The sequence below is a fragment of the Carcharodon carcharias genome, chromosome 16 (genome assembly GCF_017639515.1).
Source record: "Carcharodon carcharias isolate sCarCar2 chromosome 16, sCarCar2.pri, whole genome shotgun sequence".
Taxonomy (NCBI): Eukaryota; Metazoa; Chordata; class Chondrichthyes; order Lamniformes; family Lamnidae; genus Carcharodon; species Carcharodon carcharias.
Genome location: NC_054482.1, coordinates 12,591,114 through 12,611,471, shown reverse-complemented (window position 1 = coordinate 12,611,471; position 20,358 = coordinate 12,591,114). Strand labels below are relative to the sequence as shown.

Genomic DNA, 20,358 nt, shown 5'->3' with positions numbered 1-20,358 from the left:
AGTTGTTTTCGCAGTATGGCTCACTTATATGTGCTAGAAGCAACATATATTCACAAGCCCCTGTCTTTTGCAGACAGAAGGAACATGTCCACATTTTGCACCTTTTTCAGCTAAACAAAAACTTAAGGAACAGTCATTCCTTGACTTTATTCCCCACGGCAATTCCTTAATCAATCAGAGTCAACCTGCCCAGTTTTAATTTAAACAAAGCTGGGCAGTTAACTATTCCATGTTGCATTCTCCATGGCAACACTTCCACCAGGGTCTACTTGCCAACCAATCAGCACTCTTTTCTCATGCAGTATAAATTGTTGTTTCCCCATTGCAGTTGGTAATTTCTTGCAAACTATTCTGATGAGTGCAAGATGAAAAGCTTTGGTAATGTGTCTATTTTCTCAGTAATACTCAAGTTCTGATATTTTACTAAGTATCATCTTGTTTATTTAACAGCTGTATTTATTTTTGTTTTAAAATAAACATTATCTTTCGTTACTGCTGACAATATGAACTGGTGGTCATGTGGTCTGATTATTTTGCAAACTGCTGTGCACAGCTATGGTCGGATTGCTTATTTGTTGGCCTCATTCCAAATAATACATTATTACTTCCTTAGTAGAAGATCTTTATTATGAGAAGAGTCATAAAATTTTTTATGTTGCTTCATGCTTTGTCTCAAATTGTTCTCCCCATTAACATAATAAAAATTAAGTTAAATCTGGGTAGTAAATTGGACAAAAACAAAATACTGTAGAAGCTCGTAACCTGAATTTAAAACAGAAATTATTCAGCAGATTGGGCAGCATCTGAAATGAACATCGGACTAATGAGCAGGAATAGGCCATTCGACCCTTCGAGCCTGCTCCGCCATTCCATAAGATCATGGCTGATCTGGTTGTGGTCTCAACTCCACTTTCCTGTCTTCCCCTGTAACCCTCGACTCCCTTGTCTATCAAAAATCTGTCCAACTCTGCCATGAATAAATACAAAGACACCAACCTCCACTGTTCTCTGGGAAAGAGAATTCCACCTACCAACAACCTTCTGAGAGAAAAAAATTCTCCTCATCTCAGTCTTAAAAGGGAGATCCCTTATTTTTAAACTGTGTTCCTGAGTTCTAGCCCCTCACCCCCAATGTGAAGTGAATGAAATGGTATTAATGTTTTCGGACTGAACTTCCATCAGATGTGGAAGATCTTAGTGATCAACAACTTTGACCTTTGAAAATCTTCCAGTCCTGACAAAGGGTCATCAACCTGAACCTCTGTTTCTCTGCCCACAGATGGTGCCTTACCGAGTGATTCCACTCAACTATTTTTATTGGGATGAATGTGACATTTGTTTGATATGTTTAAATCCTATAAACTTGCTCAATAAACAAAGATGGTTTTATTGATTTCTCTGCTATTGCAGCTGGGTTAAAAAACAAAGCCAGCAAACCTCTACTTGGGATAACGGATTAAAGTTATTTCAAATGCAGGTTGAAGTGAAGCAAGCACAGTTGTTTTTGTCTGTCGTATAGTGTAAGAGTTAGACATTCTAGTCACGAGAACAACATATGGGCAAAAAAAAAAGTTGTTTTCCCAAAACACTAAGTTCGCATAGCAACCTTTTTTTTTTGGCTTGATAACTGGAAATTCCATCAGTTGCTCTAAAACTGTAAAATGTTTGGATGGAAACCATGAAAAGCACTAGTTTAATTTTTGTTGTCTAACAAATGGTGGCCAAGCAAAAGAGCTAAAAGCATCAAACATTTGATTAAAATGCTTCTGATTTTGAAATAAATGCTTAAACTTCACTTACTGCTTATAAACTGATTTATGTTTTAACATTGCAAAATGAATTTAATTTTAGATTAACTGCTTGAATAAAGATTCTAGCTTACTGACGACGTAGCAGAACATCATTCCTGGTTCTAACTAAGAGAATTTGAGGAGTTAAGAGTCCAACTTAAAATGTAGAACATCAAAGGTATTCATCTCTGGATTGTTATCTGAGCCACGTGCCAAATGGCACAGGGTCAAGCAGATCAGAGAATTAGACACGAGGCCCATAGAGTGCTGTGGGTAGAAGGGGCTTTGATTCATGGGGTACTGACGCCAGTACTCAGGGAAGAATGAGCTATTAAGTTGGGATGGGCTCCATTTAAATCAGGCTGGGACCAGTGTTCTGGTCAATTGTATAACTAAGGCTGTGGACAGGGCTTTAAACTAACCATGTGTAATGGGGCATGGGGAGGGTTTGGGTAAAGGTAGATTTAGAAATCCAAAGGGAAAGGTCGGGGCATTGGAGCAGTATAGTGATGTGGGTAAAGACAAGCAGAGTGGGACAGGAAGGGACAGAGAGTTCAATACAATTTGTACATCAATGAATGAAGTCTTTGCAAGGCACAGAAGTAAAAAAAATGAAATTAAAGATGCTTTATCTGAATGCACGAAGCATCAGCAATAATATAGATGAACTAGCAGCACGAATAGAGGTAAATGATTTAGACCTAATTGCCATTACAGAGACCTGGTTACAAGGTGATCAAGATTGGAAAATAGATATCCCAGGATACACAATATTTCAGAAAAACAAGCAGAAGAGCAAAGGAAGAGGGGTAACCCTGACAGTAAAAGATGACAGAAGGACATTAGTGAGAAAGGGTCTGGCCTCAGAAGATCATGAAGTAGAGTCAATATGGATGGAAATTAGGAATACCAAGAGTCAGAAAATACTAGTAAGAGTAGTTTATAGTAGTTATACCATCGGATAAAGCATTAAACAAGAGATTACTGGAGCTTGTAACAAAGGCAATATAATAATTGTGGGGGACTTTAATCTTCATATAGACTGGGACAATCAAATTGACAAGGGTGGTCTGGAAGATGAGTTTATAGAATGTTTTTGTGCCAGTTTCAGAGCAATATGCTGTGGAACTGACTAGGGATAGAGCTATCTTAGATTTGGTGACGTGTAATGAAGCAAAGTTAATTAGTAAAAAGTCCACTAGGAAATAGTGATCATTATACCACTGAATTCGAAGGGCAGAATTTTGAGCTCGGTGGGCCTGGGAGTGGGCTGGGAAAGGGGCCGCCGCCAGCGATTGGCCCCTGACCGCGATTTCACACTGGAAGGTCAATTAAGGCCCACCCAGTGTGAAACGTTGCTCCTCAGTGGTCTGGAAGGGCCGAGTGGACGTGGGGACTTGTTGGCTGCTGAGACCAATGACGACCCGGTGGCCAGTTTAAAAACAACCCAGACAGCCCCTGGAAGGTTTCCCTGGAAGAACGTCTGTTCTGCGTTAGCAAGGTGATGGAGTCGAGTACGGCTGGAGATACCAGGCGGGAGGGCAAGTCGGGTGGGCACTCGGCCCCCCCGATTTTCAGATGAGTGCCTCGCAGTTCTTCTGGAGAAAGTGGCTGCCAGGAGAGACACTCTTATCTCCAGAGATGGGAAGAGGAGGCCACTGCACCTCACAAAGAGGGCAAGGAAGGAGGATGCAGTTCCCGTTAGCAGCCATGACGTGGTGTGGCGCACATGGGTACAGTGCCTGAAGAAGTTTAATGACCTGCTACTCTCAGGAAGGGTGAGTACCGTGCTGGCATGGGTCAGTGTGCAGAAGTGTTAAGATGTGGTCATCCCCCCGTGGACCTAAGGGGTGCTAGAGTCTGAGTGCCAACTGCCAGTGATGCCGGAGCTGGCCAAGGGGGTGAGCCCTGGCTGCTTGGATGGATTGCTTGAGGGCTACTGCTCGGATGTGCCCTGCGGTGTTCCTCAGCTGGTGTTGGCCAGGCTGCAATGGCGCTGCAGGTAGATAGAGGACTAATCAATGCTCCTCTGTCCTTTCAGGAGAAGACAAGCTGTAACGAAGCAGACAGGTCATGTACAGGTGAAGGCCCTCCCAACCTGCTGCTGCTGACCGGGTTCGAGCAGGATGCCCTTGAGCTGGAGAGCTGGCGTGCTCCCCACGCTGCTGGGTGTGGAGAGGTGGGGGGGTGCTAGGTGAAGGAAAGAGTGCAGTGCACAGAGGTGAGAGTTTCGGTTTGGGCAACTTTTCTAGTGTAGTCCTTTCATTGATGGGAGTCTCAAACCTGGAGTCCTCATTGATCATTGAAAGATGATGGCACCATGATGCACATTTCCATTGTCTCACCAGGGTGCCTGGCATGCACAGTGACACTATGATGACTTTAACTAATGACATGTCCTTGTTCACCCTTTTAGATTTGCCAGCATGCACTCGCTCTCTAGACCCCGAAGAGCCAGCCCTGATGCAGGAGGGTCACCAGGCTCCAATTTCACCCACTCTCTGAACCAGGCACCAGCACAGATACCAGCACCTCGGTGACCATTAGATGGGTGGCTAAAATGTCGGTGCACATTGGTGAGGGCACTTCACACTTGCTTGAGGTGCAGGCGGAGGCAGAGAGTGCCTAGGGTGCCGGCAGTATGAGGACTGCTGGGGACCAGGACGTTGCTCATTCAAAGGCAGATGATGGCCTTTGGAGTTATCCATTGGGTGGCAGATGCTGGATGTCCAGCGGGATGTGTGGGAAGATCTGGCAGAGATCCTTGAGGGTCTGCATGCCATGGGTCTCCGTTGTGGAGGAGTCCCTGCAGAGCATGAGCACTGCGTTACCCCTCATGGCCGAGCGCACTGCCTCCTCCATTTACAGCAGCGACTCTAATGGAGAGGCTCCTCCTGGAGAACAATCAGGGGTTCCTGTGGTTGTGTTTGGACCTGCAAGTCCTCACACAGGCAATGACGGGTGGTCAGTAGTCACAGGTCAGTACCAGTGTGGGAGATGGATGAGGCTCGCTAGTATCTCAGCTAAGCGCCCATCCATTAGTGGTGAGCAGGGAGGTCCAGAGTGACCTCACTTAGGTGCACGAGCTGCTTGTCAGCTCTATGGGCTCCCCTGCCCGTCCACCACTGATCATAGCATCTGATGAGGCTGCAGTGACTGGGGAGATGCCAGCCAAGGCACTGGACGCTCCCTCCCAGGCGGGGCCAGCACAGGCTCCAGTGGCCAGAGGACGACCACCAAGGTCATCAAGGCCAAGAAGACAGCAGAGTCAGCAGGCTGCCTCCAATACCGGTGCCAGTGACGGGGGTGGGGGGGCCACAGGGCACCAAGACTTAGCACTCAGAAACATAAGCTAAAGGCACCATGAGCGCAAGGGGAACAGTTCATTTATGTTTGGTTTATATGTCTGTTGGTGTGGACATCGACACCAGTAGTGCTAATGTCATTATGCATTCAATGTGACGATAACATTAAATGTGCTTTGGTTCTGATGGCCTGGGTATACTTCACTATTTTTTCTTCCTAGTGCAGGGCGCGCCAATATGTAATGCTGGACATGAGTGGCTGGACACTTTATTGCACAGGCGTTGAATGGGTAATTTCAGACATCCAGGATGGAGGCAGTAGCCCTGGCATGAGGTGGAAGCAGATCTTTGGTAACCTAGCTGAAGGAGCATTGGATCAAGGCATCTCTGGTGTCCCTGCCTCTGTGGAGGTTACCGAGGTCTGCCTTCACGCCCTCAGCATTCTGCTCACTGTGCTCCTCTTCTGACTCACTACTGAATTCATCCTCTGTGGTCTGTGCAGCTGCATCAAGATCTTCTTCCTCCAGTGGGTCCCCCCTTGACAGTGCCAGATTGTGTGAGAAGCGCAGCATGCAACCACTATCAGTGAGACCCACTCTGGGGGTATGGTAGTGCACCCCCTGAAATGGTCTAGGCATCGGAAGCGCATCTTAAGACCACCTATGGTCCTCTCTATCACCGCCCTTGTGGAGGCATGACTCGTACTGTAACGCTGCTCTGCCTCTGTTCTTGGGTGGCGGAGCGGCATCATGAGCCACCTTTTCAACAGATTGCCCTTGTCACCCAGCACCATCCATCCAGTCACGCTGGAGCAATGAAGAGCCTTGGCACTTGGGAGTGTCTCAGGATGTAAGCATCAAGGGAGCTGCCAGGGTACCTTGCACAGACTTTGCAGATTCTGCATCCTGTGGTCACACCATCTGCACGTTCATGGAGTCATGGAGTTGAAGCCCTTCCTGTTGATGAAGGCACCCGGCTGACCCGGTGGTGCCTTGATGGCCACGTGTGTGCAGTTGATGGCACCCTGGATGTGGGGGAACCCAGCAATTGCTGCAAAGCCTCTGGGTTACTCAGCCTGGTTGGCCTCGTCCGTAGGGTAAAGAATAAATGTCAGTACCCGCCTGAACAGAGCTTCTGTCACCAGCTTGATGCAACTGTGGACAGCTGATTGGGAGACTCCACGCTGATCCCCCACTGAGCCCTGGAAAAAGCCGGAGGCATAGAAGTTGAGGGCCGTTGCGACCTTCAAAGCCACGGGCATGGAGTGCCCACTCACACAGTTGGAGCTGCTCTCAGGCCCAATCGTCTGACAAATGGAGGTCATGGTCTCCCTTGAGAGGCGGAGCCTCCTTCGGCATTGCACCTCAGACATATTGTGGTAGCTGCATCACTGCCTGTAAACCTTGGCAGCAGGATTGTGGCATCTTCTGTGGCCCCTTCTGCCTTGGACTTCCAACTGGCCCTGCTCCCCTTGTGCCAGCACCTCTCCTCCCATAGGTCACTCCCCTGGAAGCTGCATTGGGACACGTGGCCTCCTCTCCCTTCTACCCTTCTCTTCCTCCTCAGAGGATGTACCACCAGCAGAGACCAGGGTAACAGAAGGCTGTCTGATACCTGGAAGGGTCCACACGGTTTGAATCCTCCGGGGCCTTGGCGACGTTAATAAGTCCTGAAGTGAAGCCTGGAAATGCTAACGATGAAGCCCCGAACAGAGATGGAGCTGCCAAGTACCAAGAAGCCACCAGAAGCAAATTATCTCCCAAAACTTCTCACTACTCACACTGGCAATGCTGTTGATCTTTTCTCATCCCTCCCTTGGATGAGGTTTAGCAAATTGTCAGCTGCCTGCCTGCCTGTTTTGCCTGTGCGACGAGTGCAAAATCGCATGGGCAGCATAAAATACAGTTTAATTGCCTTTTTAATGGCCTTGTAATTGATGGTGGGTGCAGCTCCGACTCCCGCGTACGCCTGCTGACCGAAATGTCACGCGATGATGTCAGGCACTCACCCAACGTCATCACGCGCTATCTTCTGCTCGAGTGGGTCAGGCACGTGCCCGCCCACTCTGTGAAAGATTTTGCCCTATGTTAAGTTTGAAAGTGACATATTCTAATCACAAACAAGAATCTTAAACTTAAACAAAGCCAATTACATAGTTATGAGGGGAGAACTGGCTACGGTTAATTGGGTAACTAGACTAAAAGGAATGGAGGTAAGTCAACTGTGGGAAACATTTAAAGAAACAATTCAAACTGTTCAACAAAAATACATTCCACTGCAAGGCAAAAACTCAGCAAGAAAGACCCATACATGGCTCATTCAGGAAGTTAAGTATAGTATTGGATTAATTGACAATGCCTACAATGTTCCAAAAAAAAAACCAGGAGCAGGTCTGAGGATTGGGAGTGTTTTAGAAACCAGCAAAGGGCCACCAGAAAGTTGATTAAAAGGGAAAAATAGAATATGAGAGTAAACTAGCCAGAAATATAAAAACAGATTGTAAGAGCTTTTATAAGAAAATAAAAAAGGAAGAGAGTAGCTAAACTAAACGTTGGTTCCTAGACGCATGAGGAAATGGCAGAGGCATGGAGCAAATATTTTGTTTCTGTCGATCACAGTAGATGACACAAGTTTCATACCAGAAATCGATTAAGGGGACTAAAAAGGCTGAGGAAATTAATATCAGCAGAGAAAAACTATTGGAGAAATTTAAGGGACTAAAATCCAGCAAATCCACCAGACTTGTTGACCTACACCCTAGAGTTCTAAAAGAGATAGCTGCAGAGATAGTGAATGTTCTGGCTATGATTTTCTAAAATTCCTTAGGTTCAGGAATGGCCACATCAGATTGGAAGTTGGCAAATGTTTCACCACTTTTCAAGAAAGGAAGGACAGGGAAAATAGGGAACTACAGGCCAGTATGCCTAACATCAGTTGTTGGCAAAATGCTGGAATCTATTATTAAGGAAGTCTTAACAATATACTTAGAAGAGCATAGTATGATTAGAACAAGTCAATGTGGTTTTACGACAGGGAAATGCTGTTTGACAACTTTATTCAAGTTTTTTCAGGATTTAATTGGGAAGGTAGATAAAGGGGAACCAATAGATGTAGTATGGATGGATTTCCAAAAGGCATTCAATCAGGTGCAACATAGAAGTTTAATAGGTAAGATAAAGGCTCAAGGAGGTGGGGATGATATATTAGCATGGATAGAGGTTAGGTCAAAGGATAGGAAGCAGAGAGTGGGCATAAACAGGGTTTTTGCAGGTTGGCAGGCAGTGACTACTAGAATGCTGCAAGTATCAGTGCTGGGGCCTCAGCTATTTACAATCTATATTAATGACTCAAATGAAGAGACAGGGAGTAATGTATCAAAGTTTGCTGATGATACCAAGCTAGGTGGGAAGGTAAGCTGTGGGGAGGACAGAGAGAGGCTTCAAAAAGATATAGACAAGTTAAGTGAGTTGGCAGATGGAGTATAATGTAGGCAAGTGTGGAGTTATTCGCTTTAGTCATAATAATAGAAAAGCACAACTTTTTTAAAAAGATGTGAAATTAAGTGTTGATTTTCAAAGATAATTGGGTGTGCTCGTACAAGGGACACAAAGTTAGCATACAGGTGCAAGCAATTAGAAAGGCAAATGGCATGTTGTCCTTTGTTGCACAGGGATTGAAGTACATGAATAAAGAAGTCTTGCTACAATTTCACAGGGTTTTGGTGAGACCACAGCTGGAATACTGTGTGTAGTTTGGTTTCATCTTTGAGAAAGGATATACTTGCATTGAAGGTAGTACAGCGAAGGTTCACTAACTTGACCACTGGGTTGAGGGGTCATCCTATGATGAGAGGCTGAGTAAATTGGGTCTATATTCTCTGGAGCTTTGAAGAGTGAGAGATGATCTCATTGAAACCTCCACAATTCTAAAGGGGCTTGCTGAAGTAGATGCTGAGAGATTTGTTTCCCCAGGTTGGGGAGTCTAAAATAGGGGGGTACAGTTTCAGGATAAGAGTCCGATCATTTAGGACTGAGATGAGGAGAAGTTACTTCACTCAAAGGGTTGTGAATCTTTGGAATTCTCTACCCTCGAGGGTTGTAGATGCTTCATTGCCGAATGCATTTAAGGCTGGGATAGATGGATTTTTGGTCTCTCAGGGAATCAAGGAATATGGGAAGCAGGTGGGAAAGAGGAGTTGAAGCCCAAGATCAGCCATGATCGTATTAAATGGCGGAACAGACTTGATGGGCCATTTGGTCTACTCCTGCTCCTATTTATTGTGTTCTTATTGAAGTAAATTTTTCAGGCCAGATATTGGAGAGTTTAAGTCCAACATGAAAGACATTGGTGTTTGGACAAAGGAACATTTTTACATCTAGTATCTGTATCAAACCCAGGTCAGGTATAGAAGGGCGATACTCAAGATTAAAGCTCTTCCTCTTCTGGCACAAACTTCAGAAAAACTGCCCCTTTAGGATAGTTTCATTTTCTACAAAAGACACACTGTTCAGCCCTCTTGGAGTGATGCTGCAAATGTTATACCAGTTATTGCAGAAGTAGTTCTAAACTTGATATTTCACCTGAGAGGGAGGAAAGGTTAAATCACAGCAGCATAAGCTAGATTCAAATTCTATATTAATCCAGTGCACCATTTAAACTCTACGAGCTTTTTCTTTCCATTTTAAGTGCACAAATTCATGTACTTGCTAAAGAGAATTCAAAAATATTTTTCAACATTTTACAAAGCTTCCTGGGAATACTTGGCATGCGTCTTAATAGACTTTTTAAAACGTAAATTAACTTGGTTCTGTAGTCACCTGGAAAACAAACATCTTTTATCTCTTTCTTTCTTAGAAGTTTAGAGAACTTGAAGGCAAAAACAAATCTGGGCAAATGTTGTGATATAGTTTACCATCCAAATTTGTTGATGCAGAGGATGCAGAATTGGTAAAGACCTGCCAAGATGTCAAGGCTGCAGTCTGTGTGCTGACTGGTTCAAGCTAACAAAATTGGTCTACCAAGCTGTCATTCCAACAATAAGTGTTGCCATGCATCTGTTGAAGGGTCATGAGGACTCGAAACGTCAACTCTTTTCTTCTCCGCCGATGCTGCCAGACCTGCTGAGTTTTTTCCAGGTAATTCTGTTTTTGTTTTGGATTTCCAGCATCCGCAGTTTTTTTGTTCTTATTATTGCCATGCATTATATGGGCAAGGTATAGAACCTCACTGCTGGAGAAGTGGCACTGCCTGCTGACGTACGATGAATCTCAAAGAACGTCATGACAATTCCACCTCTGATGCTATGATCTACTGTTATACTTGAAACTGGGCTCAAAGAACAACTATCGGGGAGCCCTGTAGTTCATTGGGTAAATGTGTTGTGAGACATATGGAATAGATTTTGAATGGGCGGGGAGGCAGAGCAAGTACGGAAGGCACTCGCCGACTCCAGTTTCAGCCTTTGAGTATTATAATTCTCGGGTGTCATTTAAATGCTGCTAGTCTACTTCCTGCACACATAATTACACTTGCAGAACTAATAAGTATAAACACACAGTCATGCGCAGGACTGGCCTCCACTTTTACATATCTGTACATGCAAACATTCAATTGCAGGATCTCTACTTGTACCCACATGTGTAGACAGGACCAGAACACTCATTCTAGTCTCACATGCTCACAGGACCTCCAGTTTCTCTCTCTCTCTCTCTCTCACACATACATGCACACAATCTTAACCCTTATGCGCACACACGCAGTCATCAGCAGTGATCTTAACTGTCTTCTTTCCTTCCTCTGTCAGTTTTTAACAATGTCCATTATTTAATTCAGCAGGTCTGGCAGCATCGGCGGAGAAGAAAAGAGTTGACGTTTCGAGTCCTCATGACCCTTCGACAGAACCTCTCCACCAATGCTGCCAGACCTGCTGAGTTTTTCCAGGTAATTCTGTTTTTCTTTTGGATTTCCAGCATCTGCAGTTTTTTAGCTTTTATCCATTAACTAATTTCTGATTTTCAGAGCCACAATCATACTCAGGACATCCTCACACTCACACACAAACAGAAACTCCAATTGTGAAGTCTAGCCTGGTTGTTACTGAACAAAAGCAGGACATTGTGTGAACTTGTAGAAGGCTTGATAATCTGTCCTTTTACATCAATCTACATATATTCCTGAAATAATTTTGAAAAAAACTGCAGATGCTGGAACTCTGGGACAAAAGCAGAAAAACGACAGTCGCTCAGTCAGCATCAGGGGAAAGAAGAAGCTAATTAATGATTAAGGTGCGGACTTGTTGCCAAAATTGACCAACCCGTGGAGTGCTCAAAGCATTGTCTACTTTTAATTTCGTTCCTTCTGCAGCTTCAGTGCTAAGTGTATCAAACAGTTTTCACACGTGTAATCGTAACGGACTCTTAGGGGCAGAACTTTTCCCTCATCGGCTGGGCACGCGCCCGACCCGAGCGAGAGTAGAGTCGGGCGAGCGTCCCAACGTCATTGCGCACTCTCATATTTCGCTCAGTGGGCACGAGGGGCGACAAATAAGAGGCTTATTAAGGCCCTCAATCAATTCATTTCACCAAATTTTTCATTGCCCGTCCAACCATTCGGTTGGCGGGTGGGCGAATAGACCAGGGGGTCTTGGCATTTTTAACGAAACCTCATCCCAGGGGCGCGATGAGGTTTCGCATAGTAAATTTAAAAAAAAATGTTTAAACTCATTTTAACATGTCCCTGCTCATGTGACAGAATCACACGAGGTGGGAGGGGCGGGGTGGGGGGTGGCGTTTTCCTTATTTTTGACATCTTCATTTCTAATCTTGAAAATGTTCAGCTCCCTGAGGTAGCTCTGTGCCTTCAGGGAGCTTTCACTGAGCGCGCTTCCGCGCGTGTGCACATTTCAGCGCTCCGGCTCCTCCCGCGCCCACCCCCCCACCCCCCCACCCCGCCATCTTCCCAGCAGCGCTGAGGTTATCAGCGCGTGTCTCCACGCTGGCCGGCCGTTAATTGGCCAATCCGCGTGACATCGCGATCCGGGCCCGATAGCGGGGCAGTGGACCGTTGCGCGGCTGTGCCTGGGCCGGTCCGCTATGTCCGCCCGATGAGGTAAAAATTCTGTCCCAGGGTAAACAAAGAAATGTGGTTCTCTTTATTTTAAACTTATAACAAATGATTTGCCATCCAAACCCACGTGTAGCCCACCTTTCCAGATTCAGTAACAGCATTTCAGGAGGCTGTTTTATATTTGCGGGATGCTGTCTCCAAAATCTTCTCGGCGGGGGTGGGGTGGGGGGGGGGTGGTGGTGGTGGTCTGGACTAACAAATGCTGAGAGTAGTTGAGGCTGTTCTGGTTGTACTTTTTGCCCGATAGATCGTTTGAACGCCAGAGTAGATATGAGCAAAAGAGTTGTAGAATTATAGAATCGTTGACAGTTTACAGCACAGGAAGAGGCCACTTGGCCCATCAGGTCGGCACCAGCTGAATGCCAGTAGAAAGTGCTCACGGGCTACCTGCTTAGCCTGGCTCTCTCTCTCAGTCAGAATTTAAGTCACGGACATTGTTAAAATTGAGTGAGAAAAAAACACAGACAGTTAAGATCACTGCCTTTGACCTTGTGTAGCTTTCCATAAAGTTAAATAGTGAGTACTTTGCTGCGTGTTAAATCTGTACCTGATCAGCTTAAATAACTGGAACCTTCAACGCATTGACTACAGCAGTGACATGTGAAGCTGTTCATTTTGTCAGAAGAAACGATTATAGTAGCCATTGAGGGTAAAGGATCGAGGGGCAGATGGAGAGGCACTTGGGGAGACAGGAAGGGAGGGAGAAACAAGGGAACGGTGAGGCTAGCTTGTGAACACAAAGTGCACAATTCACAATGCTAGACAATGAGTCTGGTATGACAGTGCGATTTGATAGGTTTTACAGAGCAGCAGTACATGAATAAGGCACAGGCTCACCAGTGGGGCTGATCCATGAAGATCTGCAGGGTCAGCCAGTCCATTGCAATCACTAACAGTGGCAGAGATAGCCTGCTTTTGTGCCAGGGGCTCTTTCCAGGCACTCACAAGGGATATCTTAGGAGTCAGTCCAAAAATTGAACAGCTAGTTCTTTCTTTTCTGAAAGACGCCAAGATTGAGTCGCCAAGTCATTCTTTGCAACTTGAGTGTACTCCATGAAAGAAAGAAGGGACTTGTACATTTATACAATTTTTCACAACCTGCATGTACAGCAGTTTGCTGGGAGAGGAGGCTCAAACTAAGTGAATTCCTGCTTGTGTAAATCAAGTTGATGTAAAGCATTTCAAAATATAGCAGCACCAGAGTTTGTTAACACTGTGCTTTATAGTCTAGATCTGGAGAGGAAAATTTGTGAAAAAAGACCAAGTCAGATCCTCAAAAAGAACTGCAATGGCTCAGAGGTGAATAAGTCTTTTTCCTTTGTTAAGTTATTCGATTTAGAAACTTTTTATTAGTAAAATGTTCTGATGCACAGGGAGGTCACATATTATGAAAGAAAGAAATAAAGACTTAATAAATACAGGAAGATTCCACTAACAGTAATGCAATAATGAACAAATAATCCATTTTTTATATGTTGGTTGAAGGACGAATATTGGCCTCAGCAACAGAGAGAACTCCTCTGCTCTTCTTCAAAATAGTGCCCTGGGATCATTACATCTAGCTGATCGGTTTAACGTCCCATCTGCACCTCCTGACAGTGCAGCACTCCCTCACAATTGCACTGAAATATCAGCCTAGCTGTTGTGTTCAAGTTCCAAGGGAGGGACTTGCACCCACAACCTTCTGTGACAGCAAGAGAGATTGCTACCAATTGAACCACTGCTGTACAATTCCCCCATGTAGTGCCTATTTTGCGGGTTGCCATCTTGAATTTACAAGATCACCTGCTGTGCTCACTTTTCTCAGCCCATTTCAGTTACACACATTTGGCATTGCCAACAGCATCATCAGTGCCAAGCTGAAAGGAGGGGGAACATGCTAGCTTCTTTTTAGACCATGTTTGAGTGGAGCTGCACCCAAACACCAAACAGAAATCAGAACAAAAGGAACTTTAATGCCGTAACAGGCTAATTCCACCTTAGGTCTCAGTCCTTTAGCTCTTTAGTGAATCTTCATCTGGGAAAGATCACACTCATGTCAATCCATTAATTAATCCAGGCATTTCCAATCACTATCACCTCCAAGTTACACATGAACCTGAATTGGACATATATTCCTGTTCCTTCAACTTCCTGGAGATGTAGTGATCCTGGACTTAGTGGTAGTATTCATATCTCTAAGCAGAAGGGCTGGGCTCAGGCCAATCTCCAGGTGGCTACTGAAGAGCAATTAGAGACTGGAGCATCAGTGCTGAAACTGTATTGACATCTAGGTAGGGTTATCTGTGTATCTTCCTGCATTGTAAAGGATAGCTTGGAGTCTTGGCTGCAGCCCAAGAGACTTCAAAGTTGAAAACCATGAGGAAGGCAAAAGGAAATTATCTCAGTTACTCCTCCCTCCAAATGGCTCAAGAAACTCACATGTAAGACTTGAAATCTGGCCTGCTCTGGAGCAGAACACTCAGGATGGGCCATGACAGTAATGCCCTTTACAGGCCCTAGCTATAGGCACTGCAACAATCCCAAACCTGTGACATCTACCAACTAGAAGGACCTATGGCATCAGGTGCAGGGGAGCACCACCACCTGCAAGATCCCCTCCAAGCCACAGACTAGCTTGACTTAGAAATAAATTGTCATTCCTTCATCAATGCCTCAAAATCCTGGAACTTGCTACCTATCAGCACTGTGGGAGCACCAACACCTCACAGATTGCATTGATTCAATAATAAGGTTCACCAGCACCTTCGCAAGGGCAACAAGGGATACGGAATAAATGCTGGCCTTGCTCACATCATGAGAATGCACTATGGAGAAAACAAAGACTGCAGCAGCTCAAGGAGATCCACCATCATCTCAGTGCAACTAAGGATGGTCAATCAATGTGGCAGCATCACCCACATCCCAAGAGCAAATCAATATTACAACCAAATAACATGATGGCAGCCTAAAGATACATCAACAATTGCCATTCTCTTCCTTTATAATCCCTGAATGTTAACACAAATACAATGCAAACCTGTCCCAATCATTCTCAATGCACATTCAATGATAGCTCTAATCCAGCAGGTTAATCTTTTCAGCTATTGAACACCTCACTGCCACTAGATTACCATCCACCAACGCCATTAACATGTTTCCATGTATACTTTGAGAATTTGAAAACAATAAGGCCAATTTTTGCTTAGCAGACCTACTCTATGTGCCAAACAGGCACAAAGCTTCTAGAATTTCATCGAGCCGACCAATCTTTGAAATGCATAAGATAGAAAGTTGAAACCTTTTAAATTCCTTATTCATCAATAAAAGCTCCCCAGAGAGGAGTACTAAGCAAATCAATTGATTTTCAAAGCACATCAAATGTCAAAAGGTATATCCTGCAGCAGAAATATTTACTGCCTGGCCTTAAACCTGGGCCTTATACACACCCTCCGAGCAGTAATGAAAACCAGATTTCAGTGGAAACAGAAGATCCCTGTAGCATAAAGTTTCAAAGCACTTAGATTGGGACAGAATGGCACAGTTAAATGACACATCAGTGTAGGCTAGTTAATGCAACCCGTGTCACAACATTGAAAGGCAATGCAAGAGGTATTTCGAAATAACTAAATGGCTGTCTGAAACAGTCTGGTCATTTTACTGTCACATTTTCCGCAAGTTAAAATAAACATGATTGTGTCCATAAAAATAATAAAGAACAATAACAGTTTTATCATTAGAGTGAAATACTCAAGCTGAATTGAGTAAGTTGATGCTCTTGCATACTGTTCCTATTGCTGATGGAATATGTAGAATGACTCCTGCCCCCAGTCAAATGCTCCTCGTAGCTTTATGACCATTTCTTTCTGCCATCAAATCATTCTAACTTTTTCTCCTCTATATTTTTTGCTCTCATCCCTTCTTTCCTGAAGGTAATTCATAAAGGGTTTCTGATTTCATAAATAAATGCAGTTCTCCAGTATTTTCCCAAAGAAGTGACTGCATAGACCAGCATGTTCAATACTTGACCGCAGGAGAATCATAGTCACATCTCATTCTGTCTTCTCAGCCGTGGTACAGTGGCAGCAACCTTGTCTGAGTCAAAAGATTGAGTTCTTGCAGAGGCTCGAATAAAATCCAGGCTGACACTCCAGTGCAGTACTGAGGAAGTGTTGCACTATCATTCAGATGACATGTTAAACTGAGGCCCCATCTGCCCTCTCAGGTCGATAGCAGTTGCACCATGATTTTTTTTTGGAACAGATGGAGAGTTCTCCCCAATGTCCTGGCCAATATTTATCCTTTAGCCTAGTAACACTTCAAAGAGTAGTTCATTGGCTGTGAAGTGCTTTGCGACATCCTGAGTCATATAGGCGCAGTATAAATGCAAGTTTCTTTCTTATTCGCATGTCAGTTATACAGGTATGGTTTCTGGTAGAGTCTATGATAGCGTTCAAGAGCTGGGATTGCCAACTGATTTTGTTTCACCTCCTAACCTACTTGTGGAGCTGCCATTGTTGGCTGAGATCAGTTACCTCAACACTCAAGAGCATCTTCTGGGGCCTGTGGGCCAGGGTTTCATACTGAAATGCATTTATTTATGAGGTGTGGGAGAGGAGCAAATTTCCACATGAATAATGAAATTCTTTAAGTAAATCTAGGAGAGGAGTTATGAAATATCCAATTGCTTGATGGCGTACTGGTATTACGTTTTTCTTGATTAAACCCCTGTGATGTAGCCGGATTAGTTGTTATTGTTGGTGATGATGATGATGACTCATCGTGAGGGGCGTTTTAATATTCCCTGGTGGACGACAAAGGATGAGGATAATTGGATTTTAATTTCCCAAATTTTACACCCCTTGAAATCTTCTCTCCTGAATTCTCCACCCTAATAAATATGCACACCAGAGATAGGGAAAATCCCTTGCATACATCACAACCTCCGATCTAACCCACGCAGGTTAGAACCAACCAAGAACCAACATCAAATCCCATTAAAAATATTACCCTTTTATAACATTCATCTGAATAACCTCACAAAATCATAATGTAAACTACGTCTATTTTCAAAGCATTAGTGGAGTTCTGTGGAGTTACCTGAGCAATGAAAATGTTTTTAAACTCCTTAGATGTGAGGGTCTGGACAAACAAGAAGTCACTAAACAATGTACTGAAAGGTCTGCACCTCTGCATAAGTGATATGAAGAGGATGTTATATTTTTAGTCACTAATACATAGTGGAATTAGTTAGTCTATTTCCAGTCATTGTAATTTTGCTATCAGCATAACCCAAAGCAAATGCTAAGTTCTTAAACTTATCAACGATGTTTTCTTACCCCTAGAACTTTGGTGAAAGTTGAGAGATTATTTTCTTGTTTGACTTTTTGAATGGTTCACACATATCAGTGATCAATGAACAAGATTTATGCGGGTTATAAGCAGCTTTAATGTTTTGGCTTTTTATTGACCACAACTCTTATTAATGCAACATGTCTCTCCCGCTTCACAGAAGGGCAACGCAACAGTCTACATCACTGTAGGCGGATGGCACAATGCTTACATTAGGAGCTTGGATGGTGAATATCTAAGTTGCACCAACTGGACTACATCAAAAAGCTGAGACTTCTATGAAAAATCAAGTAATTGCATTGGAGTGGTATGACTGTAACATTTCTTATTTAAAATTTCCTTCTCCCTTTCCTAGTTTCACAAACTATATCACTAGACCACATTGTTATCTTTATCAAATGGAACACGCTTTTGTTACCTTAAGACACAACTATTCCAATGCCGCTCTGATCAGCCTCTCATCTTCCATCCTTTGTAAACTTAAGTTCAACAAAATCTTGTTGTCTGTGTGCTAATTTGCACCAGGGCTCAATCACCCATCATCCACATGCACTGGGTCCTCATCCAGCAATGCCTCGATTTTAAAATTCTCAACCTTGTACTCAAATCCCTCCCTCCCTCTAACTTCCTCGAACCCTACAATGCTCCAATTGTGGTCACTAGTGTATCCCCAATTGTTGTTTCACCATTAGTGGCTTTGCCTCCAGCCTTCTAGACCATAAGACCTGGAATTCCCTCCCTAAATATCACCACTTCTCTATCCCTCTTCCTTTAAGATGCTCCTTAAAATCTACCTCTTTGGCAAAGAATATGGTCATCTGTCCGAATGTCTCCTGCTTTGGCTCAGTGGAATTTTTGTTTGATTATGCTCCTGTGAAGCACTTTGGAATTCTTTACTGTTAAAAATGCTAGATAAATGCAAGTTGCAATAATTGTGATAAAACAGAGTTCTGATGCAATGACCCATTATATTTTTTCTATAGTACATTAAAGAGACAGGGCACGTGAATTCAATTTTGGCTTCAGATGCCTATAACTGGGAAAGAGCTCCTTTGTCTCTGATCAGGGTTAAAACACAAAAATGTGCTGATACATCTGTATTTTCAGGCAAAGGCGCTTGATACCACTGTCAGCCAGAGTCCAGAATTTCTGTTCTAGATGATGAGCTAATTTAAAAAATCTCTTGAAAGACAATAACTATTGACTGAATTATTGATTTCTTTTAAAGTACAATGAACATTTGATCGATAAAGTTAAATTATAGTCCATCAAACTTTAGGTCTTAATTGTTTCCAAGTATTAATGTTTGTAAGTTTGCATGGAGGCACAAACATTCATTATGTTGAGTGGATGATTCATTAATTGATAACTTGAAAGGAAGAATGTTAATGTTTCAAAATTATTACATGAGGCACGAAGAGCTTCTTTTGACACATACTTATCTTTAGTTGATTTTGATTCCAGTATTGACATTTGCACTCCATTTGGTGAGTAGCAAAATTAGTTTACCAATCTACAAACAGTACATCGGAAAGTCTGTGAAAGTCTACAAGACTACAAGTTCTTTCCAATTCTTGCACTCCGAAAGATCCGCATTCTGGAGAACCTTTCAAAATCTTGCAAATGGATTCAATCCTGGTTATTTGTATTATCCGTAACTTGCCATGTCTGTCTCAGCTTATAGTTACGTTACAGACTATTGAAGGCCACCATCTTTGTGGAGAAAGTAATTTGTTTTAAAGCCAAATTAAAGTATGCGAAACATGAAAACTCATGCGGAATGTCATTGCCATAAAAAGAGCAAGTAGTTTTGCAATTTGAAAGTGTCCCTTTAAGGCGGCATTTTACTGCTGTTTTTGGCATGTCACAGGTTCCCTTATATTACATTAACAACAGCTGCCTTTATGCGCAGAGCACTACAGGAAATTTAAAAAAACAGACATAAGAAGATCATCATGAAGGATAATATATATTAAACCGCGGTGGAAGGACTGGGGTATAATATGATTTAAAACCCCTGGCAATGTTAGCGGAAGTCAGGCTTTCATTTTTGAATCTCATCATGCCAAGCCCGACTTGCCGATTGACACCAGAAGGCAGAATGTCTTCTGCCGGGGCTCCACCAATAGTATTCCTGACCCGGCCAACACTGGGTGTATGGGCAGTGTGATTTCTTCCTTCTCTCCATGTATGAAAACACCGAGTCACTGCTTTGTGCCTTGCCCCTGACAACAGGGGCAAGAGCAATCCATGGTGTAAAATTGGCACCCCACCATTCTGAGGGATAGCACATCGGAACCCCAACAAACTGTGGCATCATATCTCTACAACGTGATCTTTCGCTACCTTCACAACAAGGACCTCATGCTGGCCTTTGATATACTCAAACTGGTTCATTCCTTACCCGTTACACAAACATGTTTCTTTGGCTCAACAATAGACTATTATAAACATTCTGCAAACTGAGAAAAATCTGTAGCTAAGGAGCAGACCTTCAGGGCATCAAAGTAAGGCTCCAAGGTGGCCATTTTTGGGTGCCCCGAGGTCCCCTAAGATTTCAAATTGATGTTAGCAGTGCACACACTTCTGATGTAAATTCTCCAAATTGATATTGGTAATGGGGTTCATGAGCATACACCCAGCATCACTGGAAGTAGGCATCTCATAATGTTATTCAGCATTTAACAATGAGCACTGCCATTTTTGAGGTCCATACCCCAGCCTATAGCCTCTCTTAATCTGGCAGAAATGAACATGCATTAAGCAGCAGAAAACACCCCCTCTACCCTCTACCAGTGCTATATAAA

At 43.6% G+C, this 20,358-nt stretch overlaps 1 protein-coding gene and 1 long non-coding RNA gene across 3 annotated transcripts in view; one reads left to right on the top strand and one right to left on the bottom strand.

Moving 5' to 3' along the window:
* Positions 1-20,358, bottom strand: part of ddr2a (discoidin domain receptor tyrosine kinase 2a) — a 174,823-nt gene that overhangs the window by 87,255 nt on the left and 67,210 nt on the right. The gene's annotated exons all lie outside the window — the stretch shown is intronic.
* LOC121289201 lies at positions 12,065-18,745 on the top strand. Its single transcript, XR_005945504.1, has 3 exons — positions 12,065-12,202; positions 13,447-13,519; positions 17,712-18,745. It is a non-coding gene; the product is annotated as an uncharacterized LOC121289201 (long non-coding RNA).